We start from the raw sequence: 17164 nt of genomic DNA on the forward strand, positions 1-17164 counted from the left end.
ACAGTGTGAAGCCATTGCTTCTAAGCATTATGATAACGCTTAAGGTTCTCTTCTGAATCCAACCGTGCTATATTCACTGGATATAACAATGTGGAAAAGAGCTGGTTGAATAAAATAAAGCATGGGAGATGGAGATGAGCCTTTTTCTTTGATACAAACCTCATCTCATGTAAGGGGACTAACAGCAATAGCTGGTATTCCCAAACATCACTTATACTTAGGCACACACTTGTATAAATATTGGCAAAATGGCTATTTAATGTATTAATGCAAAAATAAATGAGGATTAAATGAATTATTATATCTTTGAATGCCTATTAAAAATATAATATCTACAGTAGTGGCTGGGATGCAATTCATTTTTTTCCATGTTAGAGGCCAAATTCTGCTTTCATTTAAGCATATGTAAATCCAGAGGGACTCCATTGACTTCAGTGAATTCTGTTCCCAATCAGGCTGGTATAAATCTGGTGTAACTTTGTTGATTTAAATGGAATTATTCTGGATTTATGCTGGCATCACTGAAAGGAGAATCTGGCTTCTCTGTTTATTTTTATGAATAATCTGAAAAGAAAATAATTTAAAATAATTTAAGAAAAAATAAACCCCATATCTTATCCTCTGAGTCTTGTGTGCCTGATACATAAAGGCTCAGTCTCTCAAAAATAAATGTAGTCAGCTCTTTTTAATTATGTACAAATATATTTGGTGGAGAGGGCTATCTGAAACTGAACAGCACCAAATTATTAACATTATTCTAGGTGACTTTGGCAGTCACAGCTAACTAACCACAGAAAGCAACCTTGAGTGACTAGAGATCCACAGTAGTAATAATCATCTTCCCCTCCATTTAAAAGCTGGGTTTCAGGATTTACATTTGTGAAAATGAAGAATTTGTCAAAAATATCAGGAACTATCAAATGCTTCTTGAAATTGAATGTGTATGTTTACATTTGTGTGGATAGTACGAGAGTGAGAAACTGTGTGCATTTTTGCATATTGCTTGTGTACATGCTCATGTGTATATACATATAGTAATTCATTCTACTGTAAACTCTTGGTGGACATTCCTCCCTAAGTCATAGACCCCCACCATGCAAGTCCCCTAATAAGCAGGATTAAAATCCACTCCTTTCAATCATCTCAGACTTTTATGCCTTCCTTTTCATTGAGGTACAGTTGCCAAAACAATCATGAAAATTCCCAGCAAACTACTGCTGCTGCCTTCTAGGGGTAGCAGAAGGGATTCTTCAACATTTTGCTCAGAGGATTGGAATGTAGGTTATATTATTTACTTGGACTCCAAATGTGACAGCTGTTTACCTCCTCATCTCTTAAGTGAAAAATTTCCTATTAAATTAGAGCTCCTGTAGACAGAGAATGAGGGAAAAGTCATACTCACTGTCCTTGAAGAGTGTATTCCTCCCATGATTCTGAAATAGCTATTTCTATCTCAGTCCCTTTGACATCTCTAGCAGTGTACCTTCTGTCTGTGGAAATAAGAATGCAAAACAAAAGGGGGGTAAGTATAAATCCATCTGCACCCTCCCCCCCCCTTCACTCTTCCCTTAAACATTAAGGACCTGATTTTGTTCCCATTGTGAGGGGTGGCAAATTGCCCATTGACTTAAAAGGCACAGAACCAGTCTATATGAGTAATACTGTTCTGCAGTAATTAATTTAAGGTAATTCCAGTGTTATACCATCAGAAAAAATACCACCTGTTGATAGGAAATGAACGTTTAAGGTTGTTAGTGAACAGAAATGTATCCCAGTAGGTGAAACAAAGACACAAGTCATAGATTCATATGAATGTGGTAGGCCAAATTAATCTCTCATTTAAGTATATTAAATTAATGGAGCTACTCTTGTGGTTGTATTTAGCCCTATATTTATTTTAGTATAGAATTTTAGACAGTTGTTGTTTATAAATTAAATATTTAGAATAAAAAAATTAGTGCTAATTATAATCAGAATTTCTGTTAGTGACATGGTATCCACTTATTATTTCTTCAAAAGACTCAAGTTTTTGGTTACAAAAGGAACACCTCTCTATATTACTGTTTTTTTCCCCAGGGTATTGTTTATAAATTGGGACAATAAAGCTGTTCACAATAAAACCTTGGGGAAAATGGTCTTTTGAATGTGAGAAAGCAATTGACCCACTCCTACAGATGATTTGCAAGAACTCTATTTCTTCTCTTGAGAAGTTCACTCATTTTCATGTCTTGGTTATCACAGCATCTGATGAAGTGAGTTTCAGCCCACAGAAGTGCAAGCTTATATATACTGGGCTGAAGCTCACCAGCACATGTGAATACACACACACACACATATTTTGGTAGTATAGTATATAATCTACCCAGCCTTCATCACCTGTAAGGTCAGAGAGAAGTAGCTTCTCTCAGTCACATTCCTCATTTGAAATATGTTTGGAATTATTCTTTGGAAGAAGAAAAAATGTAGGTTATTAAATTGCATGTTTAAGGAAAACATAAAAAAGCAATAAAACTGCATCTCACTCTTGCTTTACCATTCGTAGTCAGTAGGCTAAGGTTTGATATTAATTTTGTATTTAGACTGAACGTTGGTATAACAGGAGAGGCCTACTCTCATTTCATGTAGCAATTAGAAAGGTGCTGGGCCTCTTTCCTCAGCTTCTGGGTTTATATTTCTTGGAATATGGCATAATTCTTATATGGACTGCCATGCTAATTTTAGAAATGATTAAGATTTAATGCTAGAAAATCAATGCAAATTACAGATATCTTAAAGAGTCAGAAAGCTTGAGTGTGTATGCGCATATGTTGCAAGGGAAAGTTTTCTAAAATCTAAAGAAGGGCCTTATTTAATCTTACTTGGAAATACTGAGCTGTACTTAACTACAAGTTGTTTCTGTCCTTGGATGCCAGAGCTGATCTGAATGTGAAAACAAAAAACAAATCATGAACTTGCTTATGTGTAGGTAATGATATTTTAATCAGACACAGAAAAAAGCCTTTCGAATTAACTTTCTAACGAAGACTAGTTTTTGATCAATGCAGTTGCTTGCACTGCAAAACAAGCTAAAAGGGGCATTTATGAGTATCTTGTCTGGGTTTTTAAATTCAGTGGATTATTCACATCTGTTAGGTGAGAATTACAGAGTGCTGAAATAATGTATTCTTGTGTTTTAGATCTATCACTGCCAAAGGCTACTGAATAGTAAGTATCAACATCTGTGTTACTTCTTCTTTGAGTTCTCTGATTAAATGTGTCTAAACATTTCAGCTGCTATTGGAAACAAAAATAAAAGTAGTTTCAAGCCCTAGTTTGATGTAGGACTTCATTGAAACATATTAACAGCAAGCATTAGTTAAAGGATTGTATGTGCAATTAGTCCTAAATAACATTAACCTAGTGTGGTGATTTGTAGTATTGAAAGGACGTTAGGCTCTTGAAACGGTAAATAATGGTATAAATATAAATAAAGGTACCTGTATTTTGACAGTGATGTTCCACCTCTGGTTCCCTGCACACACAAAAATCATTCAAATGCCTTTTCTTTCTCTGACAAAAATATTCATTAAAAACATTTCACTGTGCTGCCTTTTAATATAGCGCGGGCATTCAACCTGCGCAGGAAGCTTCCCGGAACCACACAAATACTGTGTAATTATCTCGTGGCTCCCTGCTGGCTGCTGCATATTCCAAGCACAAAGTGAGCAGCACATTTCTAGAGCCTGACTTCTGTCTTCATTGTCCCTGCTTGGAATATGAAGCTCCACTTCATTATAGCAGACCTGATCAAACTTGATAGATTTAGCCATTATTCTTGACTGTGTCAACTTTCTGCAGCTTTTTTTTTCTTGGGCTCTTTTGTTTTGCCACCCAGGGAATGCATCTTATTCCTAGGCGCTCTCTTTCTCTCTCTCTCTCTCCCTCCCCCCCCCCACCTTTTTTTTTTTTTTTTTTTACACAAACAAACCAAGGTTTCAGCAAATAATGCTTCTTGTGCATCATGTGATTCAAGGAAAATAAGGCTTGCAATTTTTTCTCAATTGTCCTTTATGGTTTTTATTGACTATTTTTTTCAGTTTGTTTCTATAAAAAATATGCCGCAATATTGACATACAATACAGAAAAGCTTTGAAAATCCTTATTTTCCGTTAGTGGTATAATAAATTTTGCATTGTGAGGATTTTTTTGTCTGTTTTATGACAACTTTCAAGTAGCACTTCAGAGTTCATATTCTCAAGGATCATTCAGACAAATGTATCTTATCAAATTTTTATAAATCATTAATTTGTTTATTTAACCTACAGACATCCCTCTCTGTTTTCTTTGCAAAAGGCATTAGATCATTTTCTGGGCAAATACAGATGTTGATACAACTGGTTTACCATAACAGATTGCTTTGTAGTTTTTTAGAGTTGCTATGCAACAATAGAGAAGTGAAACATAGGTCTAACAATTTTTTAAAGTATTGAGTAAAATAAGCAACATTTTCATGGTAAATATAATGCAGATTACATTTACCACAAATTTACCACAAAACAAGTTAACAAGTATGTCAGAATTTTGCTACTGAATTTAAAATACTTAAAGGGTCAGTTCATCTTCGGTACAGTTAATGAACATTTTGTAATGAATCTTTTCAAGCTTTAAGTTTTAATTATAGCACCGCTTATGTTAGAGAGTACATTTTATAAGCTTTATACAAATGTGAAATAATGGCTTAAATTATGTTTTTCTTATTAAATAATGACTGCAAATAAATTTAAAACTTTAGAGAGAAAGAGGCTTCCTTCTTTTTGTTCCCCTTTTGTTTGCAGATGTAAAGGTAAAGGTTGTGTTATTTTCCAACAAGTTGGGTAAAAGCTTCTTATTGAGGTATATTGTTAGTAGCATGTAAATACTGTTAGGAAATGATGTGGCTTAAATTTAGTAATATCCTTTTTAAATTAAAAAATCATTATTTTTTAAAGTGGCATTTTCAGTCTCACCAAAAGCTTCTCGGCATCTTAAAATGTAAATTGCAGAGAAGCAACACAAAGGATAAAGAGAAGATTTTGAAGGCAATCACAGTGATCACTTAATTCAGTCTCTGCATATCCACTTGGCATAAGGTAATTAGAGTGCCACATTGCTGTAAAGACAGAAAGCTTAGGGTACCATTCTGACTCACCCAAACGATAATACATGATTAGAAGTCAGTGACAGATCACAACTGCTGAATGACCCACCAAGGTCTTATCAAGGGCAAATCGCATAATTAGCATGCACTTCGCTGGCAGAGGAGTACAGTGCTATTGTTCTGGCACAATCAAATTAGCCCAGCCAATGAGGTCAATGTTCTGTGACCTTAAAGACATTTCATGTTTTATTTTTCTCCCTCATAACAAAAAATACACTTAAAACTGAACTGAAGTTCTTACGGACACTAAAAATATCTGTTATGAACGCATTTTTGGAATACACTCCGCTGACTCCTTAGTTCATCATGTATGGAATAAAGGAGTCAGCTAATGCAGTCTGACCCTGAGGGACACATATGTAATGGAGCCACTTTGACAGAAATTCAAGCATCTAGTGAGGCCTGGAACTCAATTTATTTGCCCTGAATGCCTCCACAGCATCTTGCACATAACAGAAAAAAAATAGCCTTCATGCAAACATAAAATCTCTCCTTCATTATGATAATTAGCACAATTATATTGATTTGCTCATTTTATCTGCATTTTCCCCAAGGTTTGTCCATTTTATTTGTTTCCCCATCCCTCCTCCTTACCATGGCTCTCAGCCTACCGAAAGACTCTTTGGGAATGGTTGACACCAACAATACTGCAGGCATCCCATCACTGCAACTCCAACAAGCTGATTACCATGTAGTGTAAAGTGATGATAAAATACCATTTAAAATTGTCATTCCCTTCCTCTTGCTAAAAGGCCAGACTGTTGATCCAAAAAGTGACATGTTCATATGGTTAGTGAAGATTCAAAAATTTCTCGCATTCAGGGTGTGATGCTAGAGCTGCGTAATGATTCCTGAGATCAGTCAGACCAATGAACCTAATCCTGTAGTCAGATGCTGAATCACTAGCCCAGATGTCTGTTTCTCTGTGTTTTTTAACTAGAAATACAGGTTTCAATTGGTTCAGGTGCATGTTAAAATGTATATTGCACAGGAAAGTTGTTCTGATGTTGGATATAAAGGAAACCATATCCCCTTTCCTTGTACTATATCTTCCCCATTAGGCCTCTCACATTTTGGATTGTATATTCCAATCATTTCTGTATAACTGGATCAAAATAAGTCTGTAAAGAATCCTTTCTGTCATGTATGGCCTCCTGTCTCTAAACCTGTCACTTCACTTTTTTCTTAAAAGGCTAGGTTAAGTTAACTTGAGAACGGAACTCTAAAATGTATTCATTTCATGAATGTCAAGATTAGCTTTCACAGTCAGTCAAAAGGAAATGGAAAAATAACATAGAATTTCATTCTTTTTCAAGTATTGGTTCTTTTTCAGCTATGATAGTTGTTACCTATGGTACTTGTGTGCTAGAAGTCCCTTTTCAGTCCTCCTCCTCCTCATTAATACTAATCAACCACAATTCTCTATTTGTGACATCACAACTATTCCCACAACAAGAGATAATAATGTTACTAACAGAGAACTATGACCTTATAGTTTAACATGCAAGGGAAGAGGTGGTGGAGACAAAATCTACTGTTTACAATGTTCTTTTCTTCTATAATTAGCCACTGTGGAAAGGATTACAGCCAATGAAAGCTAAACTGACTTATGCTTAAATAATATGTTTCCAAAGTGTCACTGAGCATGAAAGTTCATCTTTGAGCCAATTAAGTAAGCTACAACTTGGCTCCTTATATAATTGTTCTGCTTTGTGCTTCTGGAGCTCTAATAGGCTCCGCTTTTCACAATTGCATTGTGTTGCTTCCCCGTTTCCAAACACATTTTTATAAGTAAATAAACAAAGGTTTTTTTATTGACTTATGATATGACTTATGACACTGAGCTATGAGAATTTATTAAGAACGAGTATTTAAATTTAAGATTGGTGATGCAGGGTTGTCCCCAATAATTCATTTCTACAATGTATTCCAGTTATTGTAAATGCCTAGGCCAAATCTGCTAAGCTTGCCAATGAAACTTTTCCTTAATGACATAAAGCTTAGTTCTAAAGGTCTTGTTGAATGTGCAAACACAGGAACATTTTCTTTCTTTGAGAATTAATATTGACTGTCTATAGAACTACTATAGTATTTAGTCTATCCACAAAAAGTCCTATGTAATTACTGTGAAAAGGTATTCCACTGCTGGGTATTTATCCCATATGGTTACTTCCATTTCTTGGATAAAAATGTAAAATAATGCCCCAAGAAACAGTTATACTTGTTCTTGAAATAAAAATAGAGAGTGTGAACTTTGTAAATATAAACCTTCTTTTCAGAAAAGCATGCACTGCTTCTGTAATTCTAGTGCATGTGTTTCTGTGTGTAGAGAGGGAATGAGTGTGTGCTTTTACATGCTGCGTGTGCATATGTATATCCTACATGTGTGTATGTTATATGCATGTGTATATGTATATAATAATTCATACTACCGTAAGCTCTTGGTGGACACTCCTGCCTCAGTCATACAGCCCCCACCATGAAAGTCCCCTAACAAACAGGATTAAAATTCACTTCTTTCAACCATCCCAGGCATTTATTCCTTCCTTTTCATTGAGCTACATTTGTCTGATTTAACAAGATAAGATTTGAGTGCTGATGCAGCCCGTTGTTAATGCAGCAGCCGCATCCACCATACCATCGACACTATGCATCAGAGGGATGCATAAATCAGGTATTCAAAAAAAATTAGATATGCAGCACACCAGTTTTATAGTCCCAGCCTCAGAAATTGAAATGGCCCAGATTAATGTATTATATCTTACACACTGTCCGAGTGAATCAACTTTAATATATTGAACAGATTCGCAGAACAAGACTTTGTTATCTAAGGAGCACTCGGAAGAAGGAATTGACCTGAGGATTTGATTTGGTTCAGGTAGTTCATGTTGTACAGCAGCATTTGAATAGTTTCACATAAAAATAAAATTTGTATTAGAAATATTTCACATCATTCTGAGCTTGTTCATACAGAAGCTTTGCAGTGGGGCAATATTATAGAAACAATGTCCAGCCGAGAGATGATTTTAACCTTTACTTCAGACATGTCAAAACAATATAATGTAATTTTAATGCAAACTGCCATTTCATACCAAGGAAGCTCATATGACTGACTTTAACTAGTTTAGGTTTATGCTGGAAATGAAATGCCCATTGAATTTCACATACAATGAAGCCACCACAATTTACACCATTTCCATTCACTGAGCATATGTTGTGTTTGAAGCCAGGCACTGAAATGGTTTCTTTTGTACTCTCTGTTGACAATACAAAGGGGAAACTTTACCTAGGTGATAAAGTACAGAAGTATATTAAGGTGGTCTCTCCTTTCTCTTAGGTTGAGCTTGCCAACAACTGCAGAGATTATGTGGGTATTTCCCAATTGAAAGCACAACATTAGCATAATTGAGAGATTTGAAGTGGGCCAAGATGTCAGAGAGCTGCATCACAAAGTTCTGAAGCATTTGTGGGGTGTTTTTCCTCTTTATCCCTTTGGTGTACATCATTTTGCTGCTGTATACTCTGTTAGTCATTGAAAGCCCATGATGTTAGGCAAGTGTTTCCCTAGCTTTTCTTCATAGTTAACATCCCATTTCATTACCTCTTTGAAATAGGTTGCCAGATCAGGTGCCACCTGGTGCTAAGGGAGGAATCAACCCTATTTCCTTGTAGATCCATACTTTGTAAGTGTACATGCTTTGTGAAATGATAACTCTTAGCACTTTTTCACACTTTTATTAACAAGTGATTATAAAGTGTTTGCACCTGAAATTGTGCCGTGTTAATTAACACTAAAGTGGAGCTCCAAATTGAAGTGCTTATTACCCAAAGTGTCCATTAGGTACTGTGCCTAGGCACTAAAGGCTAGAATGTTTTTAAGGCATTCAGGCACCTAAAGATTCAGATAGATGCCTAGTGCCATTTAAAAAAAGCAACTAGGGTTCTAATCCCCTTTGAAATTGGGAGCATCCTCATATGCAGGAGCAGGTAGTTACTGCAGCAAAAATAACAGCAGCACAAATGTGTGCCACTTTTTTTAGCTGGTGCTCATGCCCCTGCATATGGGGTTGGTGGGCCTAGGCATGGAGGAGAGAGGAGAACAGAGTGTGTAGTCCCAGGCTTTTCCATATCAGAAACAAGCAAGCAGGAACAAAACAATCCAAAGCACTAATTCCTGTATATGATATCCAGTGATCTGGCTGGACATCAAGAGGGGAACACTGGAGAATCTGTGCTTCAGATAGGTATCTTTAAGACACAGTTTCTTCTATGGCTTCTCCTAGTACATAGCACCTTATGCAACAGTGTTATCATTGGGCTGTGCTACAAAGAGCAGTCTTGGTATGCTGAGAAAGGGCAGTAGTATAACTCTGGTCTTCATGTATTGGATACACTATACACAGAACTAAGTTTATGTTCTTCATAATATTTTTCAGTAGCAAAAAAGACAGTTTCCATTAATGTGAGGGAGAAAGAAAATAGAACCTCTGTGTACATTTTTAAAACTTGAATGAAACACAGAAACAAATTAGAATAGATGCATAATATTTTTGAATATGTAAAACCCCCTGCCACTTTGCATGAATTATGGTTCCTTTCTAATTGGTCCTGGTCAAATATTATAAATGTACACCAGATGGAAGGAAAGACATTATTATCAAATTAACATCTATTGTGTGCTTCCCAAAAGGAAGATTCTTCAGAATAACCTGAGGGTCATGCAGTCTCAAAGAGAAATCTCAATTTATCAACAAATTCACTGTTCTCTTGTATGTAAATAATAATGTATAATTATCATTAAATACATGTAGGAATCCCAAATTAAAATGTTTTAATCCTCAGGATAGGCTTAAACTTACACATAGTTTCTGAAGAGGTGACACTGAGTACTTCATACCCGTTCTCTATGAAGACCTCAATTCAGCAAATCATTCCTATTCAGCGGAACACTTAACCGTGTGCTTAGGTCATTTGCTAAACATGGATAGATTTAAGCATGTGTTTAAATTCTTTGTTGCATCAGGGACTAAGTCATCTCAGCGTTGGTTACAGAAGACTTTCTTCCTCTGCAGGTACTACTTCTCATCAAATAATTTCTCTCTTTCGTGTTAATGCATATTACTTTTATCTGTTAAAATAACAACCGTTACCAATTTTTCAGAATCATATTAGAAACAGTTAAAATAAGAGTCAAAACATCCAACACAATTAACACCACTATTTAACTCATCAAACAATTTGGAGAACATTTGAAAGCCAAGGCATAGTTATTCCAATGCATTAAGTATAAGTCTTTAATGTTGCAGAGTCTATAACTTCCATCTGTTCCATCAATTAAACTGTAGGTTGATCTATGAAGTTATTAGCATCAGCCAAATTTCCAAATATAACAGTTTTGCCGCCAAAGGAAATCCTAAATTTAGCAGGAACAATAATGAAGTCTGATTTTGGGAGTGAAGGGTTCCATTTCTGCATTGCCAGAGGCCACCCTTTTTTTGTTAAACTGTCCAAATACACATTCCCTCAAAAGCGGGCAATTATTGACGAGACTAGTGAAAGAGGTGTGTTACAGTGCCTAATGAATGTGGGCAGGCTGAAAGATAGGCATACATCTGGCAGTTCTCAACTGAGGTGGTAAAGACCTGTATGTGAGAGCATTCTGCCCCCTACTGCCTCCAGGTTCACTCTTTAGTAATTCAGAATAAATCTGAATTGGCTGAGCATCTGACTGTGGATGGCAACTTGGGCAATAGTGACAGGCAATGATAATAGTTTATCATCATGACAGGACAATATCAGAATAGAAGACATTGGATTTCATAAAAGCAAAGTTTAACAAACTCAGAAAGCTGAGACATTTGGCTCAGTTCAGTGGCTGAATCTCCAAATCTGAATCAAATCAGGGGACCAATTAAAAGGTCCGGATTGATTCAAAGGTCTCCGAATCTTCGGAAAAGACTCAGAGAGCTAGGATGATTCGGGCAGTCCCTGGTGGCTGCAGCAGGGACCCCATGGGAGCAAGATCCCATGGGAGACATATCTAGAGGGAAAAGGGGTTCAGGAGAGTCAGTTTTTCCTGAACCTGAACCTACAGTTTTAAGGACACAAGAAAATATTGTGTTTATGGGCCTTTTTACACATGCTCTGGGGAGGAGGGCTGGAGGAGGGATGCACTTTATTTAGAGTGGTCCTGATATCCACTATAATTTTAAAACACCTGTGTCAGCATCCATGAGCTTTAATTAAAGCACCCCGCCACCATTTTGAAGTGTGGGGATGCAGATATGAGAAAAGTAGGCTAGCTGGAGTGCACTAGCTGGAATGCACTAATTAGCATGTTCCAGCAGACTCAATTAATTGAGCCTGTTTAATTGAGCCTGTTCTGACATACTGTAATTATAGCACATCAGAGCAGCATCCTCACATGTGTACAGGCACTAGAGCTGTGTGAAGCTTCAGGTGATGATTCGGCTCAGAGGACATTTGGCTCAGTTTGGTGGCTGAATCTCCAAATCTGAATCAAAATCAGGGGACCAATTAAAAGGTCAGAATTGATTCAAAGGTCTCTGAATCTTCGGAAAAGACTCAGAGAGCTTTGATGATTCCAGCAGTCCCTGGTGCCTGCAGCAGGGAGCTGCAGCCGACTCCAAGCTGGTAAGTACTAGAGGCGGGGAAGGGGGAGCTGGGGGAGGAGACCATGGGGGGACCCCTGCCAGCCCCCCCATTCCCCCAGCCACCTGGGCCCCCCTCGCCCAGCCCTCGCATGGCTGCCCCACCCACCCCAGCCCCCAGCCTTTTAAAGAAAAGCCCTGGTGCTTACTGGGTGCTGCTGAGCAGGGAGACAATCCCTACTGCCCCCCACTACCCCATACTGCATGGGGAGCTCTGCGTGAGCCCCCCAACACCCCCCGTTGCTCCCCTCAGACCCCCCCAACTGCCCCACCTGGGCCAGCCCTGGCCCTTTAAGAAAAATAAAACCGAGAAAAGCCCAAGGACTCACTGCTCCTGTAGCAGCCTTGGGGCTTTGGGAGGCTCATGCAGAGCCCCCCCATGTGGTGTGGGGCAGCAGGGATTGCATCCCACCACCAGGAGTGGTAAGTTCAGGGCTTTTCTTGTTTTTGGTTTTTTTTCTTAATGGGCCGGCGCTGGCCCAGGCAGGACAGCCATGGGGGGGCTGGGGGAGCAAGGTTGGGGGTCGCAGTGCTCATGCAGAGCCCCACACACAGCGGGGGGCGGGGGGGCAACAGGGATTGCCACCCCCACCCTGCCTGGCGGCACCCGGTGAGCTGGAGCTTTTTTTCCCCAAACAGTTGGGCTCTAGGGCAGGCAGGGCAGCCATTGCTGGGCTGGGGGAATGGACCTGGGTGGTTCAGAGATTCAGCAGCAGCCAAATCTCTGAATTAGATTCGGCCAAATTGATTCTGGCCAGTGATTTGAATCACCGAAACAAATCACTGTCCCCTGAATCAGCCACATCCAAATCTAAAGTGAATACTAGCCACTTTGTGCAGGCTTAACAGGCACCCTATGTGACGGAAGGATAGTATGTATAGCAGAGAATGATAGAAGGTTAAGCCATGAGCACTTCGATTATTTGGTATTCAAAAAGGAACCTTACAAGAATAGATTAAGAAGGAAAATAAATGTATAGAATGAGCACGTGAGGCCAAAATCAGAAGTGGGAAGGTGCAAAGAAATAGTAAGCAAACAGCATAAGATAACACAAAGTATGCTGTGACTACATTAGAAGTAAGAAGATCATAGGAAGTGTAGGTCTATTACTGAATGGAGCCTGGACTTGAGGGCCCAGGAGGCTCCTCCCAATCCCATGTTCCTATGTAATAATGAGTGCTGAGGAGAAAGCTGATGTGTTGTATACCATTTTCACTTTAGTGTTCACAAAAGATGTACAATGAAATGCCTGACACAAGTTGCATCAATGACAAGAGGGTATGCACTGAGTCTATAATAGCAAAAGAAGAAGTTAGAAATAATATTAATAAGTTAGATTTTTCAAGTTAGGAGTACTTGATGTGGTTGATCCAAAGATACTCAAGGAATTCCTGAAGTAATTGAAGAACCATTGACTATGGTCTTTTAGAAGACTGAAAAAGAGCAAATATAATGCTTATCTTTAAAATCAAGGGACTCAAAGGCCCAAGACAGGTCAGTGTGACTTTGAGATCTGGAAAGATACTTTAGAGGCAGGCATTTCAGAGGACAGGATTGGAATTCAAAATGATCTTGACAGATTAGCTAAATGGTCTGGTACCAATCATATGAAACTCAGTAAGGAGAAGTGCAAAGTATTATGCTTAGGAAGGAACAATCAGCTGCACAAATGCCAAGTTGGGACTGACTGATCAAGTTTCAGTTCTGCAGAAAAGAAGCTAGGGGTTATAATGGATCACATGCTGAATATGAGTAAAACAAATCATAGAATCAAAGAAAATTAGTATTGGAAGGAACTTCAGGAAGTCATCTAATCCAACTCCTTGCTCAAAGTAGGACCATTCCCAATTAAAATTATCCCCCCTCAAAGTAGGATCATCCCCAGCCGATGCTTTATCTAGCCAGGTCTTAAAATCCTCCAAGGATGGAGATTCCACAGTCTCTTTGGGATGGGTAACCTGTTCCAGTGCTTTACTACTCTCCTTGTGAGAGAGTTTTTCCAAATATCTAACCTAAATTTCCCTTGCTGCAACTTGAGACCATTGCTTCTTGTGAGAGCAATGTAACATTGTAATTTTTTTTTTTTAAAGTCCTAACAGTATACCGGGATTAAGAGGAATGTCACATGCAAATCACAGGAAGAGATTCCTGTATTACAGCACTAACTGGCAGCCTGTGGGTTGCATGTGGCCTGCAAAGGGTTAATATGCAGCCCCCAGGCTCTCACCCAGCCACTGCTCCCTTGCATTGGCCCAGGCTCATCTTTCCATCCTCAGGCTGCTACTTCCTGTCTTTGCTGGGCAGGGAGGGGGGGGAAGAGGGGATGTGGTAGAGGAGGAGAGGGGGCAGTGCAGCAGCACAGAGTACTGAGGATGAACCTGGGATAGCACCTGTGGGGAGGAACCACGTGCCAGGGAGAGATTGCACATGCAAGGTGCAGCAGTGGCAGGTGTAGCGGGAGGAATTGTTCTTGCATCAGCAGGGGGTGGAGACCTCATGCAGACATGGGGGAGGTACATTGGTGGGTGGGAGGAAGCATCCACGTGGTTCACCTGATGTGGCCCACATGGCATGCAGCCCCAGGGGCTTAGAAGTTGGACAGCCCTGTTCTATTATATTAATGACTGGCGAGGCCTCATTTGGAGTACTGTGCCAAGTTTTAGTCACTGTACATTAAGAAAGATACAGATAAATTGGAGAAAGTCCAGGGGACCTGAACAAAATGGGGAATATTTAGTTTGGAGACGAAAGGATGGGGGTGGATATTAAAGGCTTGATAGGCTTCAAATACAAAAAGAGGACAATGTTCAATTTTTATCTATGTTCACAGGGAAAAGGAACAAAATTAATGGGCTTAAATTGCAACAAGGAAGATTTAAATGATATATTAGAAATAATTCTCTAATCACAAAGGCAGTTCAGCACTGGAGCCAATTACCTAGAGGGACAGTGGAGTCTCCATCACTGGAAATCTTTACATGAACATTAGACAACCATTTATATGGGTTGATTTAAACAGTGATTGTCCTGCCTTGAGCAAATAGCTGGACTAGGTAACCTCTCAAGGTCCTTTCTAGCCCTATTTTTCTATGATTCTGTATATTACTGGTGCCTTTTGGTTCCATGGTTGGAGGAGGGTGGGGGAGCTCTTTCTGAGTAAACTGAATCTTATCATTCAATTTTGGCTTGAGAAGCTTCATCTATTAAAGCTTAGAGTAACAAAGACTTGGATGATTAGAGGCATTGGAATGGAAAAGGTGTGGCCTGCTAGCAAGTCAAAGATGAAAATATTTTCTTAGTCCATTTTTGCTAGCTGGGATTGGAGCCATAGAGATGTCTCATTAATTTCTGAGACTGCAGACTTTCTTGGCAGTGAAGAGACTTCTGCCCTGAGGTAAAGGAGCAGTAAGATATTGCTCATCCCTCAGATGTTTCCTTTTGCTAGTAGGCATCAGCTTCCACTTATGTGAACTGAACTTAAGCCAGATGGTTTTCATCCAGGTCCATGTCTCTGCGTAGAGTTGGAAGAACAAGGAAATTGCTCATAGCCTAAGGTAAGGCACATTAATGATGAGGCAACCCATAACAGTAAGCCATCTGCCCTGGTAGTCTGACATACTGTATACATTGAAAAACAGGGGTGACAGGATTGAGCTCTTTTGGACCAGAGAGCTGACCCACCTTGAGGAAGAGCATTTGCTCATCACAGTGGAACTCTAAAACAGGATCTGGTGGTATGTATGCTTGGGGGTTTTTTTCAAGTCACTTGCCTGGCTCATTTCCTTTTCCTTTTCAAGGTTAGAAACTACTTGTATTAAGCCCTTGCATTCTTGCCTCTCCTTTCCAGAAGCTAAATTCCCAGACCCCCCTCTCCCCCCCACTTAGGGTGGCCATAGTTTACTCACTGAATGGTTTCCCTAGACATCTTTACCAACACAATATAAGTAGGAAGGATTCAACTGTCCACTCTTTACTATAGCAAATGGTGCACCAATTTCAAAGTCACTTGTGGCCCTTTCAGTCTTGATGACATTGTTCCCTAGTTACACTGCCACACAATCACCATTAGTTTAAATTTGGGCCAACTGGTGGCCTGTGGGTTTCATGTGGCCCTCAGGTGTCTACCTGGCTGCCACTGCTCTCCTGCCATGGGGGAGGCAGAGTTCTTCAGGCTCCCCAGCCCTCCTCCAGCTTGTGCAGGGTGGTGCAGTGGGAAGAGGCTGTGGTGCCCAAGCTGCATGTGACAAAGGCACAAGCGCTTGCTGCAGGTAGATGATGCATGTGTCTGGGAGGAGAGGCCACAGAGAGGAGCCAGGCTGCCTGCACAGCTAGGAAGGGAGGAGGGAGCCATGCTGTCCATGCTGTATGGATGGCTGGGGATGGGAGCACACTGGATTGCCTTTGCGATGGGGAATAGCCTGGCAGGGGTGTGCAGAGTCACCTGCATGGCAAGCAGCCTTTGGGTCTGTGGCCCATGCCTTGTATGACCCCTGGGTCTGTGGCCAGTACCATGTGTAGCCTCCAGCTCAGCACCATACCTAGACTCCTGGTGGCTCCAGGCAAACTTTTAGTATCGGGGCCCCCCTTCGCCAGAGATAATGATAATAATAATAAAAAAAATTACCATTTCTGGGCCCCCTTTCTGTCTGGGCCCTGGGTGGCTGCCCAGCTCACCCATGCCTGCGTCCAGCCCTGCTCCAGCTACACAGAAGTTGGACAGTCCAGGTCTAAATATTAATCTGAATCTCTGGTTATGGTGTGCAATAGCTCTGGGTAATGTTATTAAATCCATGGAACTGAGGGCTCCGTTCTTTTCTTTAACATGCGATTATATGTCACTAGGTTCCTTGTAAAATATTTTTTGTGCGTAAACCCGCCTTAATTTAGAGCAGTTCATAACTAAATAAAACAAAAAATCATACCCATCACTGCACACTTGTTATTTGAATTATGACTACCCTGCCTTCCTTTCTGCAAGTTGAGAATAGAGACTGAGGGAAGAAATGGGCAGTACTTAAAAGGCTACATGTGTGTGAAAGGATGGATGAAAGGTTGAAGGTCTTTGCACTAGTCCTAGCATTGTATAGAAGAGGACCCTCAGGCAAAATTCTGTTTGTGGAGTAAATAGGGAAAGGGAAGTTTGCCACACATCCCTCTGTAGGACTCAAGCAATACAAATAAAAGGGAAAGCCGGAGATGCCAGAGCAAAATGTATTCACAGAAACAAAGTGCTTTTTAAAAAGAAATGAAAAAAAATTTAACTGGTCAGAATTAAGCAACTGATTTCAGAATTGCTTTATGAAACATATATGACAA

At 39.7% G+C, this 17164-nt stretch overlaps 1 long non-coding RNA gene across 1 annotated transcript in view; it reads left to right on the forward strand.

Annotated features, from left to right (window-relative positions):
* The window catches only part of LOC149873708 (uncharacterized), a 725387-nt gene that overhangs the window by 403759 nt on the left and 304464 nt on the right, over positions 1-17164 (forward strand). Inside the window, exon 4 of the long non-coding RNA XR_016442736.1 lies at positions 3177-3204. This is a non-coding gene — a long non-coding RNA (uncharacterized LOC149873708). The remainder of the gene's footprint in view (positions 1-3176; positions 3205-17164) is intronic.

This window comes from Crocodylus siamensis, chromosome 1, assembly GCF_052110815.1.
Source record: "Crocodylus siamensis isolate JL-2025a chromosome 1, ASM5211081v1, whole genome shotgun sequence".
NCBI classification, from domain to species: Eukaryota; Metazoa; Chordata; order Crocodylia; family Crocodylidae; genus Crocodylus; species Crocodylus siamensis.